At 33.7% G+C, this 27386-nt stretch overlaps 1 protein-coding gene across 1 annotated transcript in view; it reads left to right on the plus strand.

The window, feature by feature from the left end:
• SPAG16 (sperm associated antigen 16) overlaps nt 1-27386 on the plus strand; it is a 1250545-nt gene that overhangs the window by 520488 nt on the left and 702671 nt on the right. The window lies entirely within an intron of this gene.

The raw sequence follows: 27386 nt of genomic DNA on the forward strand, positions 1-27386 counted from the left end.
TATATATATATATATATATATATATATATATATATACTGACATAACCGAACACTTGTCTATTTAAACACTAAACTTGTTCTTGGCATTTATTTGTCTTTCTTGCAAACCTTCAATGCTCCAGAAATTAATTCATATGTAAGACAAATGAAGAATTATTGTCATGTTTGTGTCAAGCATGAATGTTGATATATAAAAATGATGATGCCTTTGTCAGTATGAGTCACATTAGTATGCCCATCAGGCAGTAAGAAATTCTCTGTACAACTTGATAGAGCTTTTTTTCTTTTACAGAGACCTTGTTTAAAGCGTATTATTTTTTCAGAGAACATGAAAATATTCCAGATATTGAGATTTAATTCAAGATTGTGATATTTTCTTTTACAATGCCAATAACAATGCAAATTTAGCTCTGGTCCTGCCACTAGATGGCAGGAATAGCCATAGTCAAGGTGGTGGGTGTGTGAGTCCTGAGGCATCTTAGAAAGATGAAACAATCAAGTTTGCTACTTCTTAGCAATCTTTGTGAAAAGTTTGGTGCTGAAGAGGATGAAAGCTATTTCTCAAAATTTAATTTGAGGATTGAATTTATTATCATGGATATTGATAAATTCTCTAAATCTGTAGAAATTCTTTGTCTGGAGAAATCCTCTCCAGGAGCATTCCAATTTTACATTTTTCTCATTTGAGCTATTTGAATTTTTATTTGCTCAGTATACCCTAGAGAAGGTGTGATTTAACTGTTTTTCCTATTAAGGACATTATGTGTGTTATCTCTATATGTGTGTATATATCTGTGTTGGTTCAGTCCCCTGAAAAGTACTTTTGGAGATATCTTTTTGGTAAGGAATTGATTGCTGATGATGAAGAATGTTTTCTGATATAAAAAATAAATAATCCTGCCATTTCCCCCTCTATTGATTTCAGTGATAATAAAATGAGTTATATATAATAGTGCTGTAATTGTAGAAGTTTTTCCTCCCAACATTCTTTGGAGGTAGTGGTACCAAACATTAATAGTTCCATTTTATATATAAAGAACCTGAGGCTGAGAGTTAAAATAAGTGAATACTAGAGCTAGAACTCAAATGAAAAAATAACCTTGGAATTCAGGCTTAAGCTTCAAATGAGCATAGGTACATATAACAATGTACATGTAGCAAAGGTTATAACTATTTGATGAAATTTTGATACCTGATGATAATTGACAAATTTTAAGTATATATGATTATTCATTCTTTTTCTTGAAGTGCTAAAGAGCTTACTCTAAATCCAAATTGCGTTCCAGGCAGTCAATTAATATTTATTAAGTGCCTAATATGTGCCAGCTAAGCACTAATTTAAAAAAAAAGGCAAAATATAGTCTATGGCTTCAAGGAGCTCAAAATCTGATGGGAAAGACAACATGCAAAAAAATATATATATACATATATATATATATATATATATATATATAAACATATTATTTTCACAATAAATAGGAAATGATTTAAAGAGGGAAAGCACTAGAATTAAGAGGCATCATGAAAGACTTCTTATAGAAGATAGGGTTTTATTTGGGATTTAAAGGAAGACAGTGGGTAGAGATGAGAAGAAGAAAACACTTCAGGCTTGGAAGACAGAAAATTTGCCAAGCCAAGAGAGGGAGTGTCCTGTTCACAGAATATCAAGGAGGCCAGTATCACCAGATCAAATAGTAAATTATGGAAAAGGAAGTAAAGTTTAAGAATGCTGGAAAGGTAGGAGGGAGCTAAGTTATGAAGGGTTTTGAATGCCAAACAGACATTTTGCATTTGATCCTGAAGGCAGTAGAAAGCTAGTGGAATTGATTGAGTAAGGGAGTGACATGGTGATCCTAAAACTTTAGAAAAATCATTTTAGTGGCTGAATGGAGGATATATTGGGATGAAAAGAGACTTAAGGCAGGCAGACTAACAAGTAGACTATTGTACTGTTCTATGCCTTAGGTAAGGAGGGTCTGCATCAGGGTGGTGGCAGTATCAGAGAAGAGAAGGCATATTTGAGAGGTATAACAAATGTGAAACCTTACAGGTCTTGACAACAAATTGAATATGGGGACAGTGAGAGATAGTAAGGTTGTGAGCCTGAGAGATTGGGAGGCTGATATTTGTACTTTGTTGTAATAGGGAAGGTGAAAGAGGGACAGAGTTTGGGGAAAATATATTGAATCTTCTTTTGGACATACAGAATTAAAAATGCCCAATAGACATCTACTTTGAGATGTCTGAAAGAAAGATGGGTGGTCAGCAGAGAAGTTGGGGCAGATAAATAGATATGAGAATCGTAAGCTTAGAGATCATAATTAAATTCATGGGGAACAGTGAGATCATCAGGTGAAGTGATATAGAAGGAGAAGAGACGAAAACAAGAACAGAGCTCTGGGGGACATTCAAGATTTGAGGGAATGATCTAGAAAAGGATTCAATAAATGAGATTGAGGAGGCATCAAATAGCAAGAAGAACCAGGATAGAGAGGTGTCCTTAAAATATATAGAGAAAAGAGTATCCCTGAGGAGAGGGGAATTTAGAGTTTCAAAGGCTGCAGAGAGGCTGAGAGGAATTGGGGCTAAGACAAGTCCATCAAATTTGACAGCTAAGAGATCACTGATAACTCTGGAGAGGTCAGTTTCAAAAATGAAATGAAAATGTTGGAAACTAGATTGTAATGGGATAAGAAGAGAAAGAGGAGAGAAAGTGGAGACACCTTTTGCAGATAGATTTTCAAGAGACTCAGTTACAAAGGGCAGAAGAGATAGGAATATAGTTAATGGAGATAGCATGATCAAGTGAGGCCCAGAATGAAAAAGATGTGAGTTTGTTTTAGGCAGTAGAGAAGGAGACAGTGGACAGAGAGAGAATGAAAATAAGTGAAACTATTTGAGAAGATGAGTTAAAAAGGAATCACTTGAATAGAAAACTGATTATCCTTGGTAAAGAATGGAACTACTTTCTCTTGTGAGACAAGAGTGAAGAAGATAGTGTTAGAAGGCATCTGAAAGATAGGAAATAAAAAAAGAGAAGAGGGAGCTTATGGTGAATTTTCTAAAAATTTTCTGTAAATTATGAGACAGGATTCTTAGCTGAAAGGATGGAGGTAGAGATAATCATTGGAGGTTTGAAGAGGACACATTTAATAGTCATTGCAACTTGCAGTCACCATAAAAGGGCTGAAGTCTGCACTGGTGCCACATATGTCCTCATTTTTAAATGGCATCCCTAAATTTGAAATACATGTTACTCATATAATTTGTGCATTATATATATATATACATGAGTTTGTGTGGGTATGTAAGTGAATGTGTGTGTGGGGTTAATATGAATTCTGAAAAAGGAAGAAAAACAACATATTTTAATTGAAGAGTAGATGGTTCCAGTGCCAATCATATCTTAATAACTAATTATGTCACCTCAGGAAAATCCCTGTGCCTTCCTCTCACTAAAATGATTACTTTGGTATTAATTATTTCTAAGTTTCCATCCAGAATATGGTGACTGGATGATGAATATCACTCAGACAGATAGTTGACTGAATTTGTTTTTCCTTTCTTCTAATCTAGTTGACAGAGAAATTGATATGGTTATGCATTTAGACATATTTATTTAATAAAAGGAAAAAGGATAGTATAGCCAGTGATTTGCTGGTGATTAAGATATGTTCTAAATATTTTCACATAAAATTGAGAATTCAACTTATAAAGACATCCAAATAATATTAATAGGTATATTTTCATCAAATCTAAACTACTGAGTGTGTTGTCTAATGACTAGCATTAATTGGAAACTATAGTATATACTGTGCTTGGCCAGATCTTTATAAAGGGAAGTGATGACTATATAAATTCAGTGCTTAAACACAAAGGGATTTGATATGAATCTCTAATAAGTGCCTAGTGCTGAGTGTTGGCTGAGAGGTTGGTGTGGGTATGGGAAGGGTAGAAAGAATAAGACATAGTTCTAGCCCTTAAGACATTACAATCACTTCTGGAGAAAAGATTAATAAGCAAAAAGCAATTCAGGAAAATACAAGACAGCATATGTTAAAGTGCTAACTTGAATATAATCTAGTGCAAAAATATGGTACATTCAGTAAAAGCTATCGGCATTCAGGAAGGGAAGAAATCAATGTTGGCTAGAGTTATTGGAGAGGGTTTTAATCACATGCAAACTGAATCTCTAAATACTGAGGAGATATCGAATATAGAGCTCAAAGCCAGGTATAATTATTCAGGAAGGCTCTCCTGGAGAATGCTTTATTATTTCAGTAGATCTATAAGCTTATGAGTATGAGTACTCTTTCTAATGATGCACATCACAGTCCTTCCATCCCTTCTTATAAAGTTATTGACCACGTCCTTTCTGATACCTCATTATGAGATAAAAGTGACCTTAAAAATTCTCAAAAACTAAGTCTATGAAATACAAGCCATGGTAGCATGATCCTACCATGTTAGCACAATTTAAGGTATGACTCTGATAGTAGATATATTATCCTTTTGAGGATCAGCTGAGCTGATTGGTGGAGAAGGGGTAGTATTCAATGTTTAGTAGTAGACTAATGAATTATCTGGTGCAAGGCAACTCATGAAATGTAGACAAATATGAAATATCCCTTGCTCCTGGTGGGTTCCCTTTTCCTTTTTAAAGAAAGTAAATTTTATCATAGTTACATACTAAAATTTTTGTTTTTACAATTACTTGCAAAAATTTATGGTAGGATTTTAGATTCTCAAAGCCCATCTTCAGACCTACTTTAATAACTACAATCTTTATCTACACAATATCATGATCATACTCTGGATCTTAGCTCAAAACATATCTCCATCATCTCTGAGATTCTACTTTTGAAATCCTACACAATAACTACAGCCTCTTACTCCTGCAAGCTTCATATTTTCCTATTCACAATAAATTCTTCAGCATTGTTTTCTGGCCCTTAATCCTCTGTTCTCCTTGTACATTTCATCTAGTCTGGCTTGATTTATTTACCTATCTTTGGCCCCAAGACCTACCAGTTTAATTGGGGCAACCATTACCCTAGAATTCATTGTCCTACTGACCTTTTAAAGTTTCTGAAATAATAATTCTTATCATTGAGAGTCTCTCATAGTCTAACTTCTTTGCTTTTAATCTTAGGCTTCTTAACATTACTGGAGAAAGTAACAAACTGAGGTGATTAACTTGTTACACCTACATAACATGATACCAAAGTTGAGTCTTTCATATTGCTTAACTACTGCTCAGAATTCCTTCCACTTCATTTTTTCCTTACATATGATTCTTTTCCCATAACACCTATTCAAAGTCCTTTTCTTTCTCATCAGTCTTGCCAACTCTTCTCCAAATATTTTTTACCAGTTGTCTTAACTTCCTCTTTCTTTAAGGTCTCAAGGGCCACTTGATGGATTGTCCCTTCATTCTCTTACCATTTCAGAAAGATTCTCGGCATCTTCTCCCTACACTCTCTAATTATTCTGCTTATGCCCTGCATGCTATTACTTTCTAGGTCTTCCTCTATCAAAGTACTTTAGCAACGATTCCTTTTCAGTCTCTATAAACATATTCTCATGTCCCTAGTCCTAAAGATATCTACCACTGATTCTCCTTTCAACTATTGTACCTTCTCTTTCCTTGACTTTACTGCTAAACTTCTTGAAGACAGTATCTGGCAATGATTGCACTTCTTTCACAACTCTGTCTCCTCAGCCCCTTTTCATAGAATTTATTTCTCTAATATTATAAAGACACTGACATCAGTCATTGTTTTTCTATATCCCAAACCCAATGTATTTTATTAAAATAAATGAATAAGATCTCATCACTCAACAACTTTGCAGCAATTACTGCAAGATATTGCTAAGGAGCACTGGATTCTGAATATCCCCTTCAGGGATAATTCAAAATCCATGTTTTTTTTTTCATTTCTTTAACCAATTCTAATCTGTTTCTTTCATTCATTGCTTTTCTTTTCAAGCCCTTAGGTAGATAGTGCCTAAAGTTTTATCCTTGTCTCTTCTAATAATTCTATTCTTTCTCTCAGCAATCACATTCATTAATTTCTATATCTTTTTATATAGATAACTCTAAAATTGGCATCTCCAGTCCTGGACTTTTCTCTGAGCTCTAGATCCCCTAACTTTAAGAATTCCCATCTCCATGTTGTAAAAATAAATCTATGTATCAACTGTGATAAGAACAAATTATCAGAGAAATTGCAGAATCTCATGGTGGGGGAGTACTTCATAAGATATAAAGCAACCCCTAGACATTCTTGAAAACATAGTCAAGAGATGGTCATCCAGTTTTTGAATGAAGACCTCTAGCAAAAGAGAATCCTTTGCTTCTTGAGGCAACCCATCTTGTGATTGGTCTAATTGTTAGTCTTTTTTTCCCTTTGCTTCTTCACAATTTTCTGTCCTTTGCTCACCTTTTGCAGTAAAATTGCTCATGCTTCTAACTTTATTATTTATTTCAATACATCACCCTTTATCTGATCATACACATTTTAAGCCCTGGTATTATCTTTTATTTTTCCCTCTCTTCACCTGTCACATCAAACAGATGACCTAGTCCTATTGATTCTGTCTGCAGTATTTCTTCCATCAACCTCTTCTCTATTCCCACTACCTCCAGCCTAGTATAGACATTTGTTATCACCTATCTTGACCAATGCAACAGTATTATTATTAGCAATGGCATATTTATTAATTATAAAATTCTATTTTTCCATTAAAATTATTTCCTCACCTTCTCAATGTCTTTTACACCCAATGAGAAAGAAAAAGGGACAAAATTTTATAACAGCAACATAAAAAACTCCCCCATTGGCCATGTCAAAAAATGTGTGGGTAGAACTGAGCAAAAATAATAAAATAATAACGGCATTAAAAGCAACATTATCTTATTGGGTCTTCTTATTTTTCTCTCTCCAGTCTATCTTATGCAGATATCTAGTCATGTAATCATCTCAAAAATCTTCACTATTACCCACGGTGGTTAATTTAAGCTCCTTTTCCTTGTAAAAATAATATAAGCAAGCACACAAATAAGGGACAAAGAACTAGAAAAAAGGTTCAAAATTGTTTCTTGATACTTTTGATAGATGTTATCAAAGTATCTTCAGTTGTAAGTGAAGTGAAGCTCAAAGATAAGCTCCCCTTCAGGACCCAGCACAAGGAATGCTAAAGAGACTGTTGTTTATAAAAAATAAACAATTTATTTAAATATATATAAGAGAAAAAGGATTTCTAATTCTAAGGAATTCTAACTCCACCCAAATAAACTCCCAGGTCCCACAAGGAACTGCTTCTTCTATGGTTCACAGGCTACACTAATCCTCCCTGATCTAACTAACCAAATTTATACTATTCTAAATAAACCTAAACACTCTAATTCTTAACTTCACCTTTAAGTTCTAAAGATAACCAAGGCTAGCTGGTTGAGTATCCACAAGAATCAAGTTAGGACTCTGAGCCTTAACAGACTCAGAGTCTAAACCAAAGATCAGGTTTTGTTTGTTTTTTTCACAGTAACAGATAAATGAATAGTGTATGTTCCAAGTTGGAAAAGAAAGCACTCCCCTCACCTCCTTCAAGTCTTTCCCTCACACAGAGATGTTACCTTCTCTCACTCTGAGAGAAAAAGAACCTGCATGTGGCTCTGGAGACTGCCAGAAGCCCCTCCTCGAATGCCACACCCAGAGCTTGAAACTGTCATAGAAATAAGGGTTATAACTGCCAACAGTTGGAATTAACATTCTCTCTCAGCTCTACTTGAAACTTCATTTCTTCCTCAAGCCAGCTTCTCTGCTTCTGATCTTTAAACTAATAAAACAATACTTATTTTCTAATATCATCCTTAGAGCCTCAAATTCAGGGCTCACCACAATCTGTCAACATTCTTTTTTTTCCAGGTTTCTGAGAACATGTGCATATGTTTGCAAATATGATATTTTTAAATGTCAATGCATCATTATTAACACAGTATACATTTATATTAACATGTATTTTATGTCATATTAACATGTTAGCATATATTATGTGTTATACTAACATGTTTGATAATAACACATTAAATACATGGCAGTAACATGACGTAGGCAGAATATCTCAAACATTCAATTAATAAATTTATATTATGTTATGTTATGTTATGTTATGTTATGTTATGTTATGTTATGTTATGTTATATTATATTATATTATATTATATTATGTTACATATATCATATGTCAAGCACTAGTTGGTAAACTAATGCTGCCTTTCTTTGGTGACTAGTAATATACTAATGTTTACTGTGTATGTTAATAATTATAGATTTGTTTTCCTATTATTTTGCTTTCTGAAAGTGTTAAAAACCAAGTATGGAATTGAATTTGCAAGTTATAAGCTATAATGTCATTTCCCTGATTGCTACTTGCAGCTCACATAAAAACCTATATAAAAATATATCTACATATATCTACATATATATATATATTTATATAATAAGTCTCTCTGTGTAAATTTCATTTGGTAATTAAAGCTATAACTTGTAGTTTTAATATTATAGTATTGCACTTTAAGAGTTTCTGCTATTTTCTGGATGATACCCGAGGTGTGCTATATTAAGATAGAAAGTTATGGACTATCCTTTTAAAATGCATGCTATTCACAGTCAAATATGCCTAAGTAGTCCCTTTATTCAAAGTAGAATCATTCCTTACTGTATGGAATGAATGGTATTCTTTGATTAAAAATGAACTCAAGCAAATGTTCACACACCAAGAATGACTATTAGTGACTGCATTAATTATAGTCCTACATATATATGGGTGTCTATAGGTCTAATCATGTCTCACTTTATCTTTCTTTCTGTCTCATTTTGTCCTCTCTTCTTCCTCCTCTTCACTACAAAAATTCCAGGAGTATTTTCTATCTCTGCTTCTTTAATGCTGACGCAGTTTTCAAAACCTTGGAAACTGCCCTTCATCCTCATCACTCTACCCAAACTGCTTTCACCTACATTACTTACTAGTAACCAAATCCAGAAGTCTTTTAAAGATTTTATACTTCTTGACCTTTCTTCAGCCCTTGACATACTTGAGTATCCATCTTTCTTATTATGCCGCCTTTCCTTGGCTTCTGTGGCACTGCACTCTCAATTGATCATCTATCTAACCAATGAGTTCAGGCTTCTCTTCATTCTTTGACCCTCTGCTGTTCTGTATGCTGTCCTTGTTCTTTATGCTCATTTCATAGCTTTTATTTGGTATCCCAAAACTCTGACCTGAATGCTTTCCTATTCTATTCCTTCCTTCTATCATCATCTCTTCTATCTCTGTAAGGATTCAAATAGGGGTTTTGACAAAGTGAGGAAGGCAGGTTAATTAAAAAAAAAAAAAAACAACTTCGTTCCTTTCTATATCTCCAATTAATCTTTCTATGCAAATGACTGTGAAATGTATTTTTTCTAGTCCTGAAGTTTCTCCTGAAATCTCTTCCTGTACTTATGATCACCCATGGCCGACACTCATTTCCACTGGTTTTATCATGTGTCCTTGATCAAGACCTATTTCCAAATTGTTGTTAGTTGCATTGGTGTGGTAGCTTCGAGTCTACATCCCCAATTATGTCCACCCCGACCCATGCGTTCAAGAAGTTGTTTTTCTTATATGTTTCCTCTCCCGCAGTCCTTCCTCTGAATGTGGGTAGCGTTCTTTACCATAAATCCCTCAGAACTGTCCTGTGTCATTGCATTGCTGCTAGTACAGACGTCCATTACATTCAATTTTACCACAGTATATCANCTACTAATGTTGAGTGGACTACCATGCTCACAGTCACCAAGGCTCACTTATAACCAGGCTGCCATACTTGATTTAACTTTGACTTAACTTTGACTCCCCCTAAATATCCATTCTGTAGTCAAATCTCATGGTCTTTACTTTTATAATGAATCTCATTTAAGTTTCTCTCTATTCTCACTGACAGCACCCTAATTTGGAATCTCATCTTTCATCTGGACTATAGCAATAGATTCCTAATATCTCATATCTTCCCATTCCAATCCATCCTCCACTCAGCTGCCAAAGGGATTCTCTTAAAGTGTAGGTCCAATCATGTGATCTCTCTTCTATTCAATAAAATCCATTGGCTCCCTATTACTCATCTATTTGATATTTTAAAAATCTATCACAACCTGGTTTCTTTTTACCTTTCCAAACTTTTTACCCCTTAATGCCATCTAATCATGCAACAATTCAGCAGTACTCTCCTTTGCTATTTCTTATACACAAACTTTTATCTCTCAACATTTGCACTGGCTACCCCAAGTCTAAAATGCTTTCCTTCCTTACCTCTGACTACTAGTTTGCCTTTCATTGAAGACACAGCATAAATGTCACCTTCTATGGTGTTAAAAAAAGTGTTCTATGACATTAGCAACTATGAAGTTGAGTGAGTCCAGAGCTGCTGATTCTTCATGTTAAAACGTTAAATTATGTTGTTTAATAATGTATTTTCCTGAAGAGAATATTACATTTGGGGAATATTACTAGGAAGGGCTTAGCATAGGGTTTCCATATTTTCACTACTATAATAATTTTTTAAAATTCTTGAGGACCTCCAAATTAGAGAATTGGTTAGACGCATGAAATGTTTTCATAATTTCACTTTTGACTAAAATTTACAAAGTTAAACTAAAGCCATGTATATTAGAATGATGAGTTAAAATTAAACATAATAATGAATTCCATTTCTTATCACCTACATTAAATTATAACTAAAACATTTGATATACTCAGGCCAAGTATCCATTACCAATGTGAAACAAGTGATTGAGGTATTTGCTGTTACAAACTATTTAAACCCCTCTGGAGACTATTGTCCTGTTTAATAAGCTAGATCTCAATAATATAAAAAACACAAAACTGATGGAGTTTGTTTAAGAAGGATTGAGTTACCTAAAATGGAGTAGAAGAAAGATTTATTCTAGTTTACTTATAAGCTGACATTACTTCTGACTTCACTAAGATAGATGTTATTCATAAAAAATACTGGACTTAGTGGAACTGCAGTGAGTTTGCAGCTTGTTAATCACAAAATGATGGTCTTTGAGTGATACCTACTGAATAATATAAAATAATAGTAGAATGAGTGATACAATAATTTCCTTCCTTTGTTCTTTTGCTATATAAAGTGAAAACAAAGAATAACTGATATACAATGCTTTAAAATGAGCAAAGTTTTTTATATTTATTATCTCTTTTAAGTCAATCAAAATATTCTGAATACTTAAGTGTATATATATGCATATGTATATGTATATATATATATATATATACAGCTATTATTATCTTGATTCTATTCATGTGGTAAAGGATAACAGAGTTGTTTTTGGAGGGAGTATGTTGTTATATCATCCCCTGATTCATATTGAACTTTTAGTCAATTAAAACATAATTTTTTAAAATTACTGAATGATTATCAAATAATGTCTTTCCAAGCTTTTAGTTATAAAATTGATTTTTGAAGCTACCTAGAAGACTTTTGAATTCTTCTTTTTAAATTTCATTTTGTGATATTTGGCTCACCGTTCAAACCTAGTTTAGAACTTTTCACATACTAATACTGTTATTCAGTGTGATAGCTATGCTCCAAATCTTTATGCCATCTGAAGTTTTTATAAGCATGCCATCTTTTCCCATATCCAATTCATTGATAGCAATGGGGGTTAAAGATGATATTTCATTCGAATAGGAAATAATATCTGGGTGAAGAAACTTCCCACCAATACAGGTTAGCATCTTTTTACTACAGTTAAGTAACTTGCCCAGAGTCACACAGACAGGGGCATCACTTAAATGCAAGTCATCCTGCTTTTGAGACCAGCTCTCTGCCTACTATGCCATGTAAATCATTATTAAAAATGTTAAATAGTATAGGGTTGGAACCATAGGCTAGGGATTATGGGCCACACTTGTATTTGTACACTGATGACTACACTTTGAGTCCTATTATTCACTGTTTCAAATGTACCTAATTCTTTTGCCTTGACCCCATATCTCCATCTTATTAATGAAAATAAAATGGAATATCAAGTTTATCAACAACTGTTCTCCTTTACATGTTTTCTTACTGTTCTTAAGTAATAATAATATGCTTATATTAATAGTATAGGACTTTTTAGTTGAAAAACAACAGATATATTATCTTATTTTATTCCAACAACCATCCTTGGGAATTAAGTTGTATAAGAGTAATTATCTCTCTTTTAGAAATGGAGGCATGAGGGTAGGACAAGTTAAAGGATTAAACCATGACCACACTATTAGTTAGTTTTAGTAGAAAGATTCAAACTTTGATTAAGCTTGACTTCAAATTCTATGTTTATTTTTTACTGTACATACTTGAACATATGATCTTTTTTAACCAATCTACTCCAGTTTTAATGTGTATATCTTATAAAAAGTGGCATTTATGGCTTTATATTCATTGCTTTTGAATTAATACCCTGAAAATTCCAAAAATTTAATCCCATAAGGGTAGCACTTATTAAGTACCTACTATATGCAAGACACTAAGACACTGTTTGATTATCAGTTTCAACAATCAGGTAGCAAATATTTACTGGATTTTCTATATGTAAGCTTCTATGCTAGTTATAGCAAAAATATGACAGATACAAAGATATATGGAACAAATTTCTTGCCCTTAAAGTTATTATTGTTTATAAAATCTCATAATCATATATATATGTATATATCTCCAACATATGTATATATGTATATACATATATATATATATATATATATATATATATATATATATTCTAGCTCATGAGCACACTTACATGTGTTTACACTCACATGTAGAAATATCTGGTACAGTAGAAAGAACACGACAAAGAAAAAGATTAGAATTCTAGTTCTAACTGAAAATATTTGTGTGAATTTGAGCATGTCAAGTAACTATCCCATTCTGACCTAGTTTCTTCATTTTTAAGATGAATTTAAAATAATTTGTACTTCCTAAATAGAGGTCAGATGCCATCCTATTTGGGATATTGATTTGGGGAGAAATAAAATTATAAGTAGTTGAAAGGTCAATCAATGGAAGGATTTATGGTGGTTGCTAAGAAGTAGTAACAAGTTATCAAATCTGACTTGTCTATGAGAAGTGGTGTAGAAGTCATAGAGTTCAAGTATGACTAGAAAAAAAGTGAACCTTTGAGATAGCGTGGTGTGCCAAGTCCAGAGATTTGAGGTTCTGTGTTCAAATTTGACCTCTGAAACTTCCTGCATTTGTGATCCTGGGAAAGTCACTTAACCCCAGTTACATAGCCCTTACCACTCTTCTGCCTTGGAAGTGATATTTAGTATCCTTTCTAAGAAAAGGTAAAGTTGTTTTTTGTTTTTTTAATGAACCATCATTATCTATCAAAGAGTAGAAGCCCATCTAAGTGGAACATTACCTACCCCTGGAGAGTAAAAGAAGAAAGAGATGATCTCTTACCTAGAGTGAATACTTTGTGGAGGACTGGTGGGAGAATGTAACAAAAATCTGATTGGATGAAGTGTGGAAGGATTGTCATTTTCCTTGTGGAGTGAAGACTCACACCAAGGAAAACTCTTTGCACTGAAGAACACTCACAGAGCTGTGTGAAGAAAGTGCTTTATAGACTCTAAAAGGGAATATAAATGTCAGGTTTTATGATGGTCAGTCATCATTGCTTTCACTGTATTGTTGAGCAGCTCTGGGATTAACATCATTTTGCTTGAAGTATTTATGTTCTCAACCTCCTCAAGTTTTTGGCTAACTTTTTGCCATTTTTTTGCCATATGTTGGGGAAAATACATTAGTCCTCTGGTACCAGTCTTCATGGTTGTTGGTGAAACACCATAAGTTGATGTAATAGGAAATCGTTTAGGGGAAGAAAGTTGAAAGGGATTCAGGGGTTGCATCTACTTCTGTAAAGTAACCTGGTGTCGTGGAAAGAGGGAGGGGATCTATTTTGCGTTCTAGCTTTATGACTTACTATCATAGCAACCCTGGACAAATCACCACTTCTGTGAGCCTCAGTTTTTTTTTTTTTTTCATCTTTATGATTTGTTTGGCAAAAATGGTTTCTTAGCATCTAAGGATTTCAAAGATCTTTCCAGCTCTAAAACCTATGATTATACTAATACATAGTAAGTTAATCAATATTTATTGGAATGACTGTTACCTTCATCTGCCTTGCCTTGTCTGTAGTTTAGTTACTGATGAGAAAACTGCTGAGAGTTGTAAACTGCAAGGATAAGTGATTTGATTTGTGGGGTTGGTTATACAGAGAGAAGGTCTTAATTGCTCTCTACCTATTTCATGGGTTTAATGATTTTTGCATTGGAAAAAGGTTACATGTATTTGCTTCATCTTTCCTTCATTTGTCTAGGGGTCAGGGGATGGGGGCAACTGTCTTTCAAAGATGACAGTCATATACTATTATAAGACTTCATAGGAACAAATTCATAACATTCTCATGTGGCAATTTTGAAAGTATTCAGAACAAGAATTATTTTTCCTGGAAGCCTTCCCCAAGCCTTCTTAATTCTTGTGTTTGTCTCTATCTCACATCTTAAGCTTGAGGACAGAGACTATTTTTGCCTCTTTTGGGATCCCTAGTGCTTACCACAGTGCTTGACACACTGTAGACACTAAATAAATGTTTGGTTTTGTTTCAGTTTTTAAATTTTTTTAAACCCTTACTTTCTGTCTTGGACTCAATACTGAGTATTGGCTCCAAGGCAGAAGAGTGGTAAGGGTAGGCAATGGGTGTCAAATGACTTGCCCAGGGTTACACAGCTGGAAAGTGTCTAAGTCCAAATTTGAACCCAGGACCTCCTGTCTCTAGGCCTGGCTCTAGATCTACTGAGCTACCCAGCTGCCCCCTTGGGTTTTTTTTTTTTTGACTGATGAGTGGATGGCCAATATTTTTATGTTATCTTATAGGAAAACATTTTAAAAGTTTGTGTATTAGATTACATAAATTTTACAAGTAGTAACAACAGTAAAGTGAGCTAGTCTAATCCGGTTTGAATCTTAGTTTGCTTGATTACTTGCCTATTTGTTAGAAGTATGTTAGTGTTATAAAACTTTTTTCCATTCCTTGTAAAGTTTTTTTTATAATAAGATAGATGAAACAATCCTTTATTAATTTACTAAGCCCCTGCTATGTGCAAATCACTGTTCCAGGCACTGAAAATCACTGTTTGGGAGAATTTAAATCATTTAATTCTAATGATAATTTCTGTAACTTTATCTTATTTTTCGTGCTTATAAGCTTGTGTCTAAATTCCCAGATATGTATTTTGAAATCTCCATTATTTATGTATGTTTATTTTGGGTACAATCATTTGCTGCAATGCAAAATGTTCATCTTTGTAAATAGGGCTTTTTTCTGAAAGCATAAGGAAGGTTTGTGTCTTCATGTTTTAATTGTAGCTAAGTTTCTATTTTTAAAATTATATGTGCTATGTCAGATCTTCAATCCACGTGAATATTTCATGAATCTATAATTTCACTAGTGTGGCTGCTGTCTCCATCAGTGTACATTTAACTTATTTATTAGTTAGTAGATGGTCATCAAGAGGTTTTGTGTTCAAAAAATCATAATGTGATCATTGTGGCATTGAGTCTCTCCAGACTTATGTAGAGGATCTTGAATAACATATACAGTCTACCCATACTGAAAATCATTTTGGCTTAAATGGGACCAGTCTGAGGCATCCTTTAAGAACCCTAGGTGAATTCTCTGCTATGAGATGGGATAGAATTTTAGTTGAAGAAAACACTAAATAACAAAAGCATATGTTGAGATTATCATGTTATTCATTTAGGTTTTCAGGATATCCAGATTCATGTCTCAGCTCAGCCATTTACTAATTGTATTGCCATAGGTCAGTGACTTGATCTGTCTTCATCTCATCTTTCTCACCTATAATAAAATATGGACATAAAACCACCCACCATACAGTAAGGTTATTATGACATAGGATCAACTGTGACTCTATGGATTAAAGTAACATAAATTACAATGTGTTATACAAATATAAATTTCTTACTACTTTTATGATTATTGTTTTATTTGTATTACTCTTACTGTTATTTATGTTTGTAAACCCTATTGCAATAGAAAACAAAACAATTTTATCTGAAGCTCAATAGGTTATAGGTTTTGTTTGTTTTCTCTTCAAAGCCATGAAAAGCATTCTTTTTGTTCGTAATTTTCTAAATGTTAAGAGGAGTTTCTTGTATTATAATACCTTTTTGTGATGATTTTATAGTTCATTTTGTATGTATTTATTATATGTTTCCCCACTAAACATTGTTTTAATGCTTCTAGTTAAGCAGGAATGACCCTTTCCAGATGAGAAAAGAGAGGAGAGAAAGAGAGAAAGAGAGAGACAGACAGACAGACAAACAGACAGACAGTCAGAAAGACAGAGATAGACATCCAGACAGAGAGAGACAGAGAGGCAGAGACAGAAAGGCTCAAAAAGAGCCAGAGTCAGAGCTGAAGCCAGACAAAGAGAGTGCAGTAGTTGAGGCTATCCATTAAGCCAACAGCCAATCAGTACCCCAGAGAAGGGCACAGTAGAAGAGAATGGCTCAAGTTAGGTCCCCATCCAGGTGAGAAAGCCCCAATTTGTTAACAGAAAAATATGTAAAATAGGATCATAAAGCAGTAATTAAAGAGTTCACCAGTGTTAGATGAGGGTGGCAGCTAGTATAGGCAAGAGCTAACAGTTAAGAAACCTTGTTGATGAAAAGATGAGAATTTTCCTATAGTAAGGGAGGGAACCAAAATCGTTCTTATTATTGATTTTTCATCTGACTTTTGAATGAATGGATTCTAAGCAATAAACCCACAATCTCTTGCCTAGTTTGATATGCTTCCTTACTTGGAAGAGTAACAGTGACTTTCTTAGTGACTTAGTAGAGTCCTTATTTAGTAGAGTAACAGTGACTTAGAAGAGTAATAAGTTCTTTCTTGAGGCAGTTTGGTACAAAGGAAAAAGCTGTCTGTGGTATAAGAACCTACCTCTGAGATTTTATTTATTTGACTCTGGCAAGTCATTGAACTTCTCTGAACCTTTTCTCATCTAAAAAATGGGGAGTTTGGACTATATTTATTCTGGTGTCCCTTCCAGCTCTAAATCTATGTATGATCTTTTAGTTTTATCATTTCATAAATATGTAATGAAAATATCATGCCTATTTATTTGTAAGGTGTTTTTTTTCAATTTTCTTAATATTAAAATATATGTAACTTTTTTTCTGTTTTCTTAATATTGAAAATGTATGTAACTTTTCTGGGCCCAAATTTTTTCACCTGTAAAATAAGGAGACTGAACTAGGAAACCTCTAAAGTCCCTTCCAGTTTTAAAACTCTTATCCTACTTTAAAAAAAAGCTCCATAGAGTAAATTTGTATTCTACATCTGGCATTTTTAACCAAATTCACCTTTCTTAACTGCATATAGCACATATTGAAAGTGTGTTCATCTCATTCTCTTTGGAAGGCTTAGAAGAATTTATCACAAATTTCATTTGAACAAATTTAAATATTGAAGATAATATTATTATTCTCACCATCTCTGATAAATGCTTCATGATGTTGTAGAAGGATTAAAATTTATGGGTGGATTGAATAACCATGATAAATTATAACTCATTCAAGTGAAATAAGAGTCTTCTGCTAAGATATGCAGACACAGTCACAAAGCTATGCTTGAGTTGGCAAACTCCCATCATTGTTTCTGTATAAATCAGGACTAAAAGTGGATGGAAGCATGGAACTCAGGGCTAGGATAGAGGTCTTCTGCATGGGAATGCTATCTGGATATAAATGTCATAAAATCCTAAGTGAGAAGATAGAAGTCCATTTCAACTCAACAGGCATTTCAAAAGTGCCTACTATATGCCAAGCATTTTTTCCAGGAACTGGAGTCTAAAATGGGATTACAAAAATGAATAACTCCTGTCCTCCAGGAGATTAGGGAATTAGTTTCCTTGAGGTTTAGTGAACTTTCATATGTTTTCATATGCATTTTTTCAGAGTGTGGTTTGGACTAAACAGCTCCAGATATCCTCAACAAATGGAAATTCCTTGATTCTAAAATGCCATGGGCATTAGGGCAGCACTTGTGTGTTCCATCTATTAATCCTTACCTTTGCTACATGATTGTAATTAGTAGGAAGGAAATTCCTTGTATTTCTCCCAGCAACTAGCCCAGGGACTTTCATAAAGCAAGGATTTAGAAAATGGTTGTATTGAATAAATTAATGCATGAAGTCAATGCTTTGAATGGGACAGAATAAGTCAGGGCATATCTCACTTTTTTTTTTCAGAAGAGCCCCCAAACCATTTTGATGCCATTAATTTATTTGACTCTCCTGTGAATAACCATCCAACTTTTCGGTCCCCCCCCCATTATATCATATACTACAAATAGGGCTAGCACTGTCTGATTAGCCTGAGGCCTTGGTTAGAAAGAGAGCTGAATAAGGAAAGGGACAAAACAAGTAACCAAAAATTTCTTTGAACAGTAAATATAAGCAACAGAGAGAAATGCAGACATATGGGCATTTCTGTCTCACAGAAGCATCTACATTAATTCCCTGAAGGTATTTTTGATTTGACAAAAATGCAGATTTCTCCAAGAATATATATTTTAAAAGATGGAGAGAATTGTAAAAAATAAAATCCATGCTTCCCTTTTATCCTGGGTAAATTTTTTTTAAAACATTAACTAAGGAAAGCTTCAAACTCCTCAGCCCCCCAGGACTTAGTCCATTTTTTACATTAATTAGGTGAATTGACAGATGGCTTCATAAATTCTCCCAATTATGATGGCAAATATGGAATGTGAAGAATGATTATGATGCAGTCATTTCCATTTCCCTATGTACTGAACAATCCTTTGCCAAGATTGAATGGGATTATCTTCAATGTGCCCTTGGGGAGGCATCTGTCTTTGGAATAAAGTGCTTATTTTTTTTAACTCAACACTCTTAATCTGTGTAGATAGCATTATGCTTTGCTACTGGCTAAAAGCAGGTTAGATTTATGTATAGTCAATCTTCTACACTTTATTACTTAAAGGATTCAGAAAAGATTCTCCTCTTCTGCAGTATTTTTCCTATAGGCTTGCCACAGTATCCTCAAAGCCACCATTAGAGACCTCTGCCATTAGACTGAAATATTTGAGTTCCACAGCAGCAGCTCCCTCTACATGTGTCATAAAAATCTAAATTGTGTTCAATTAAACTGCTGTGAAAAACCTATGGAACTCATTAAAATTGAAGAGACAAGTATACAGTTCTCTTATAAAAATTGTTTTAAAGCTATTTTTCCAGATTACATGTACATATAATGTTTTCTGACATTTTTGCAATCCATGATCTCTCCTTTCCACCATCCCCCAAACTATAGGTAATATGATATCTTTTGTATTATCATGCAATATATATATACATATATATATATATGTTTCCTGTACATCACATTGTGAAAGAAGACATATGTTGCTTATATTAGAGAAAAATTCATGACGGAAATATACTGAAGAATAATATGTCAATCTGCATTCATATGCCATCAATTCTTTCTCTGGTGGTGGATAGTTTTTCTTTATTATGAGTCCATTGGAGTTGTTTTGGATCCTGGAAATGCCTAAAATAGTTGTCATTCACAGTTGATCATTTTACAGTTATATCATTGCTTTTACTGTGTACAATGTTCTCCTGGTTCTGCTCACTTCACTTTGCAATATTTCATATAAATCTTTCCAGATTTTTTGGAATTGTCCCATTTGTCATTTTTTATGGCACAATGGTATTCTATTACAATCATATACCACAACTTGTTCAGCCATCATCCAGCTGATGAATATCCCTTCAGTTTCCCATTGTTTAGGCACCACGAAAAGAGCTGTCATGTACACTTTTGTGAACATTTGTCCAGAATATAGCTCTTTAAATAGTTGGTCAAATTGGAGTCAATGCAGAATGAGGCATACTTTTTACAACAATCTTTATTTCTCTTTTCATTTGTTTTTGGTCTGTGTTTTATTTTCCTACATAACTAATATGGAGTATATATTTTTCATGACAAAAAATAAAAGTAAAAATAGTTTGTAAATTTAAGGAATGAGACCATTTAGTGAGCTAAAGAAATGCAACTAAACAATCAAAAGAAAAATAGAGCAGACACAAGGAGTACTAGATGATATCTAAGGTTCAATTCCTTTCTACTTTGAGAACTAGTTCCTTATTATTGAATTGAACCATGGTGGGATGGGGTTAGAAAATGACCATGTCATCCAAATTTTTTTATCATGAATAAAATAAGAAGAGTAGAAGGGTCCTGAAGTACATCCTATTCTTTAACAGATGAGATTTCAAAGAGTTCAGAGAAGAGATCAGTAGAATGTTTTGAGATTTCAGTAGAGAAATTGGTTAAAGAGGGATGAAATGCCCTCAAAAATAACACGCATGATTCCTATAAAGAAGAAAGGACAACTATGACATAGTGTACATTGAACTGGCCTCAGAGTCAGGAACAGTTCTACTTCCAATAAGTCCTATATGTGTGACCTTGGGCAAGTCTATTAACTTTTCAGAATTCTTTAAAACTAGAAGTGGAGAAGAAGATGCTGGCATGCATTGGTAGAAGGAACAAAAAGAAATTCCTTCAACTGAGAGTTACCTCTGTCAATGAAGTCACATGTTTAATTCCTATACCTGAAGAAGAAAAGAGGAGAATGCTCTAAGGAAAAATTTTAAATACCCTAAAGGCTTATTGATGATCACTGAGAGAATGCTTTGCAACACCACCCTCTTTCTATATCTTTAGCTGCCCTGTGTTTGAAGTTATTGTACATAGATATTGGAACCACCTCCCAGTATTGAATTTAAGACCAGCTTTCATGAGAATCTACTCTGAATGAAAATGTTTGTCATAGCAATCAAGTACATACCTGATGAAATTTTTCTTTTTCTTTTGTATTCCCTGCTACCCTCTAGTCACTCAAGGCCGTATCTTTAATGCCTTTCTCCCTAATCCTCTCTCATAGCTAAGTTACAAATTCATGTTAATTCTAGCACCACAGCATGTCATATCCAAGTCTTTCTATTCATATATATTCACATCCATTCACTTGGGCTTTCTGCATCTCTTTTGAACTGTTGTCATTGATTTCTAATTGGTACCCTGGTTTCAAGCTCTCTTTTAAATTTCATTGAAGAAACAGCTGCCAAAATAGCCATCCTATGTAATGAGGCTTTTCGTATGAAAAAAAGAAGTTGACTTCTATGGAACCTGAAGGACTTTATGATACAGTAGAAAGAAGTGGAGTCCAAAAATCCCAAGTTCAGATCCTGACACTGATAATCACTAGCTCTGTGGCCATGAGTCTATCCTAGAACCTCATTTCAGAAAGGATTTCAGAGACTTCCAATCTACACTGGCCAAGAACCCCTCCTAAAACACTATTGACACTTTGCCAATTAGCCTTGAAGAACCTCAATAAGGAGAATTCTACTACCTCCCAAGCCAGACCATTCTACTTTTTTTTTGCTGAGGGAAATAATTTTGTTTTTGAAATATTTATTTATCTTTAAATATTTTTCCATGGTTACATGATTCATATTCTTTTCCTCCCCTCTTCCCGTCCCACTCCCAGAGCTGACAAGCAATTGCACTGGGTAATACATGTATTATCTATCACTCACATCCTATTTCCATATCATTCATTTTTGTAATAGAGTAATCTTTTAAAACCAAACCTCCAAATCACATACCCATATAAACAAGTAATAAATCACGTGTCTTTCTTCTGCATTTCTCTTCCCACAGTTTTTTATGTGGATAGCTTTCTTTCTCATAAGTTCCTTGGGATTGTCCTAGATCATTGCATTGCTATTAATAGCAAAATCTATTACATTTGATTGTGCCACAATGATTCTGTTTCCGTGTACAATGTTCTTTTGGTTCAGTCTGCATCAGTTCATGGAGGTCTTTCCAGTTCATATAGAAATCAAGCAGTTCATCATTCCTTATACAATACAATAGTATTCCATCACCATAATATACCACAATTTTTTTCAGCCATTCCCCAATTGAGGGGCACACGTGCATTTTCCAGTTTTTTGAGCATGGCTATGAATATTTTTGTACAACCATTTTTTATTATCTCTCTGGGGTACAAACCTAATACTAGTATTGCTGAATCAAAGGGCATATGTTTTTTAAAGCCTTTTAGCCCATTCTACTTTTGTCAGCTCTAGTTTTAGAACCAGAAGCTTTCTAAGGCAAGTCCAAGAGCAAATCTAATTCATTTCCACATGTTAGATATTCAAACACTTGAGAAGTGTTATATCCTTTCTAAATTTTCTCCACTTGCCTAAAAATTATATAAAGCATTTATTAAACTCTTGCTAAAAGTAATGTACTGTGTTAAGCTCTGGGGATACAGTTGAAGTAGTAAACTAGTCTTTCTCTTTAAGCAGTTTACAGTAAAATGAAAAAAAAATAACATAGAAAAGGAAACTGCAGAGAATGTGTAGGGGTACAAGTAAAAAGGTGAAGGAAAGAAATAAGCATTTGTTAAACTCCTACAGTGTACTTACTATAAACTGTGCAAAGCACTTTATAAATATTATCTCATTTGTTTCTTACAGCCCTGTGGCATAAGTATTGTTATTATCCCCATTGTACAATTGAGGAAACTGAGGGAAATAGAGATAAAATGAATTTGCCTAGAAAGTCTGACAAGATAAGTAAATTTCAGGGTGTGTTTGTATTCAGATCCTTCCTGAATGCAGGCTAGTACTCTATCCACTTTACTTCTACACAGCTGCCTCTGAAGTGGAGTATGGTTAAGATCTCTTGAAATAATGCTTCTTACCATTAGTTACTAATCTGCAGGGTTAGGCATCTGGCTGCAGGTTTCTCCAAGTTAATAAGATATCTGAGGAAGAAGGTTGGAGACTATATGACATGATCTCAAAGTCACATAATCTCATTTAATTTCAGTTTCTTTAACTGTAAAATAAGGAAATTAATAGAATGTACCATCTACCTTGTTGGGTCATTTTGAGATAAACATTTTGTAATGTTAAAGTCCTGTACAAAAGGGACTTATCAAAGATTCACAGTTCCTGAGCTGGAAATGACCCCAGTTTCCTTCTAGAAAAAACTCATCTCCTAAAAGAATGTCTAATATAATATACCTGACAAGGGATCATTTCTCTTCTGCTTGAAGATCTCACAGGAAGAAGAGCTCACAACCTCTCAACCCATCTCATTCCACCTCTGGAAAATTTTATTTGTAAAGAAATTGGTTTTCTTTGTTTGTTTTCTTAAGTCCTAAGTTTTTCTCTTTAAACTTTCTACTCTTTCTCCCCAGTCTGTCCTTGGGGGCTAAACAGAGAAAGTTGGACTCTTCTTCACATAATAGCATGTCAAATACTTGAAAGTAGCTATCTTGAAAATTGCTATCAAGTTCTCTAATAGGAAAAAGCATAATCAGATGAGCACAAAACTATAATAGACACACACTCATTTTCCCAATTACATATAAGTTTTCCACCTAAGTTTTCCAAAACTGTAAGATCCAAATTGTTTCTGTCTCTTCCTCCTCTCAGAGATGGTGTTTGATCTGGATGCGTTATCTGCATCACACTTGTGACTCAAATGCAGCTTGCAGTCTGCTAAAATCGCTAATTATTTTCAGACAAACAGCTATCTATTATCATCACTGAAACCCTAGATGAAAATGGGTCAAGCTCCATAAGAGGAAACAGTATAATCTGATAAGCACAAGACCCCAGTGACACATTTGACAATTCCCTTGACTTATGTGTTCAGGGGCAGGGCAGTCAATGTTAACAAAAAGAGAATTATGATACCCACTTCCCAGTCTCAACCCCCAAGCTTTACTTGGATTTTGTGCAACTTCTAAACTTTCTGTGAACTTGTGTACTTGTGTCAGCTAATTTTCTGAAAATGAACTAGCCATTTTCACCTTAGTCAATTCCTTTAATACCTTGTCTACTTACCAGCACTGTCACTACCCACTCCTCCTATTCAGCGACCTCCATTACCACTCACCATACCCCAGAAAGAGATGAAAGCTTTCAGGTTCCTCTGATATAGCTTTTCCTGACTTTTTCTCTCTCCAATTTGCTTCTTTCTTCTATCCTTACTGAAACTTCCACTATGATCTTCCTGTCAAAATGTTAGGCTAGATTGTGAGAGATATTGCCTTAGTATTAAGGAGATAATAATAATAATTTGTTTCATAATTTTGGTTTCATAAGTATGCCTTAATTATTTCACAGTATTTACATTATTTTCATTTAATAGCCTTTTAGCATTTCATTCCTATCTGATTTTTTATGACCCCATTTGATATTTTCTCAGCAAAGATACTAGACTGGTATGCCATTTTTTCCAGCTCATTTTATAGATGAGGCAAACAGGGTTAAGTGACTTGCCCAGGGTCACACAGCTATTATGTGTCTAAAGCTTGATTTGAATTCAGGAAGAGGCCAGAACTTTATACACTATGCCATTTGGTTGCCCATTCTTCCAAAATAGGAGATGCTTAATGAGTTTTTAATTAAAGTAGAAAATAAAGTTAATTTATATAAATGTAGAATATGAATTAAAATAATGTTAATTGAAATGATGGAATATATAATGAGCACAAAAAGAATCCTTTTCTGAAAAGCATAAAAAAGTAAATTATAGAGAAGAAAAAATTAGATGATTTTGAAAAATATTCCTTATAGGGATTTGAGGATTTCTGTTAGATTTATCTTGCAGTGAATCTTTTAGGAGTTATCTTGAAATGTTTGGGGATTGTTAATAGGCTAAAATTTTTAGACCAAAGAAGAAAAATTCAGATGAATTACCTTTTGGTATGATGCTATCTTGAACAAGTTTCAAAAAGTGAAATGAAAGAGATCAAAACAAAATTTAATGTACCAGAAATAGGTTTGATTCTGAAAACTAAGATGTTACAAGATTGTGTTACTTAGTTTTTTTTTTTGTTTGACTGTTTATAAGACAAGTGTGTGGGGGGATAATAGATGAACATTCCATGTGTTCTATTGGGTATCAAAACATCAAGAGATAAATAGGAAGATTTAGCAATTAGATAATCTCCCTATGGAAAATTCATGGGAGGATATGGACAAGGGTAACCTGATGTTAAAAGAGAAAGGATAGGTTCTGGTCTACACCAGTTTAAAAGACAGACGAAATAATTGAGATCACAGATTCCCCAAAGTAACTTAGAAAAGCATTGAAAATCTCTCTTTTATATGTAAAGAAAAGGATTCTCAATGGAAGAAAAATAATAAAAGTATCTTTTATTTCAAAAGTGAAAATAAATACCTAGGGCCCTAAAAGCTGATATATATCTTATATCACAATTGCATTGAAAATATTTTGTAAATAGAATGAGGATAATATTTGAAGAACTATTATTGTGAAATTATGACTTTTTGTGATAATATATAGCTATCTATTGACTAATATTGCTTAATAAAGAATTTGAAATTTTCATTTATAGTTATAGTCAGTCACAATAATAATAAAACTGCTGAATTCACTTTCAGCTAAAATGGAAAACAGAGATTCTCAGTTACCTGCTGAACATAGTATGTTTCCTTTTTGATCCATGCCCCAAAAGCATATATATATATATATATATATATGTATATGTATATATACATATATATATATATATATGCACAATATATACAAAGTGATCTCCCTGATAGCAAAAAAAAAAAAGAATGAAAAGGCAAGAATAGTACTTTTCAACTTTGCAATTTCTAAGGGAGAATAAATGGTTCTTTTAAAGAACAACAATTTGAGGATGAAAGGAGGAGTGGAGGGAATTTCTAACTTGTAGTGAAAGATTAGAAAATAGATTAGTGGGAATCAGGAAAAGAAAAGAATATAAGGAAGCACTAAATGTTTGTATCTATGAAATAGTCTATAAGGAGGAAGCTACCTGGTGAAGGGATAGATTACCAGGCCTAGAGGCAGGAAAACTCACCTCCTTGAGTTCAAATCTAAGCTTGGATACTTACTATGAGTCTCTGGCCAAGTTACTTAACCATTTTTGACTCAGTTTCCTCATCTGTCAAATGAGCTGGAGAAAGAAATGGGAAATTCATACTCTAATATCTTTGCCAAGAAAACCCCAAATGTAATCTTAAAGATCAGTCAGATAAGAATGAATCAATTGAACTATAATAGCAAAAAATCCAGAAGGATTTATTAATTACATATTATGTGTAAGGGCACTTTGAAGGTGTTGGTGATACAAAAAAAGGTGAAAATACAGCCCCTCTCAATAAGTACATGCTCTTGTAGAAAAGACATCATGTAAGCAGTTATGTACATACAAGATAAATACAGGTGTACAGTTAAGATTGTCCTTTATGAAAGAGTAAAATGGACACTTTTTATACAACTTAAATTTTTAAAAGATATATAAAAATGAGAATGAGGACAGGATAAAAATAAATTTTAAAGACTAATGAAGGACATAAGATATATCAAAGAAGGTATAATACTGCTGCACAAGATGATTAATACCGTTCCAACAGACAGGGTAAAGAAGGCAGACTGGAAGGACTTGTGTCTTTTTACTCTAAAAAAGACAATAATCCTGGAACTTAAAAGAAAAAAGACTTGGAAGGCAATTATATTTAAAGGGATCAAGAAATGTTTGAATGACAAGATCCAAGGAGTAGTTGTGATTAGAAAAATGTCAGAGTAAGACAAGTTCTAGTGGAATGTCCCTATAGATTTCTCCATGGCCAGAACTGTACAATAGTTTTATAAGTGGCTTGAATGAAGACTTATCATATTTGCATGGGACACAAAACAAAGGATAGTTAAAATATTGGATTATAGAGTAATACTTTAAAAAGATCATGACAGACAAATATATGGGGCTAAATAAAAAAATGAAATTCATAAAGGGTAATTGCTAATTATATCAGTTATATTTTGTATTAATAGAGACAATACCCATATTAATGAGAACAAAAATTGATTTGAGGATTTGAGTAATGAATGAAAAAACATATACAAAGAATTTATAGTGGGGAACTTCTGGAGCCAGAACTTGGAAGGAATTTAACTAATCTTTCCCAAATTACCCTCCAAACCACATTAAAAGAAAGTCTGTTACTGAATTTTGGATCAGTGAAGCAATTTTGCTACCTAGGAAAGTTTGGACAGCCTGAGACAGAGCAGGCAGCATCCAAGTGGGGGAAAGATGAAGGCTCCTCCCCACACCAGAGTATCTTCAACTGTGTAAA

The sequence above is a fragment of the Gracilinanus agilis genome, chromosome 3 (genome assembly GCF_016433145.1).
Source record: "Gracilinanus agilis isolate LMUSP501 chromosome 3, AgileGrace, whole genome shotgun sequence".
NCBI classification, from domain to species: Eukaryota; Metazoa; Chordata; class Mammalia; order Didelphimorphia; family Didelphidae; genus Gracilinanus; species Gracilinanus agilis.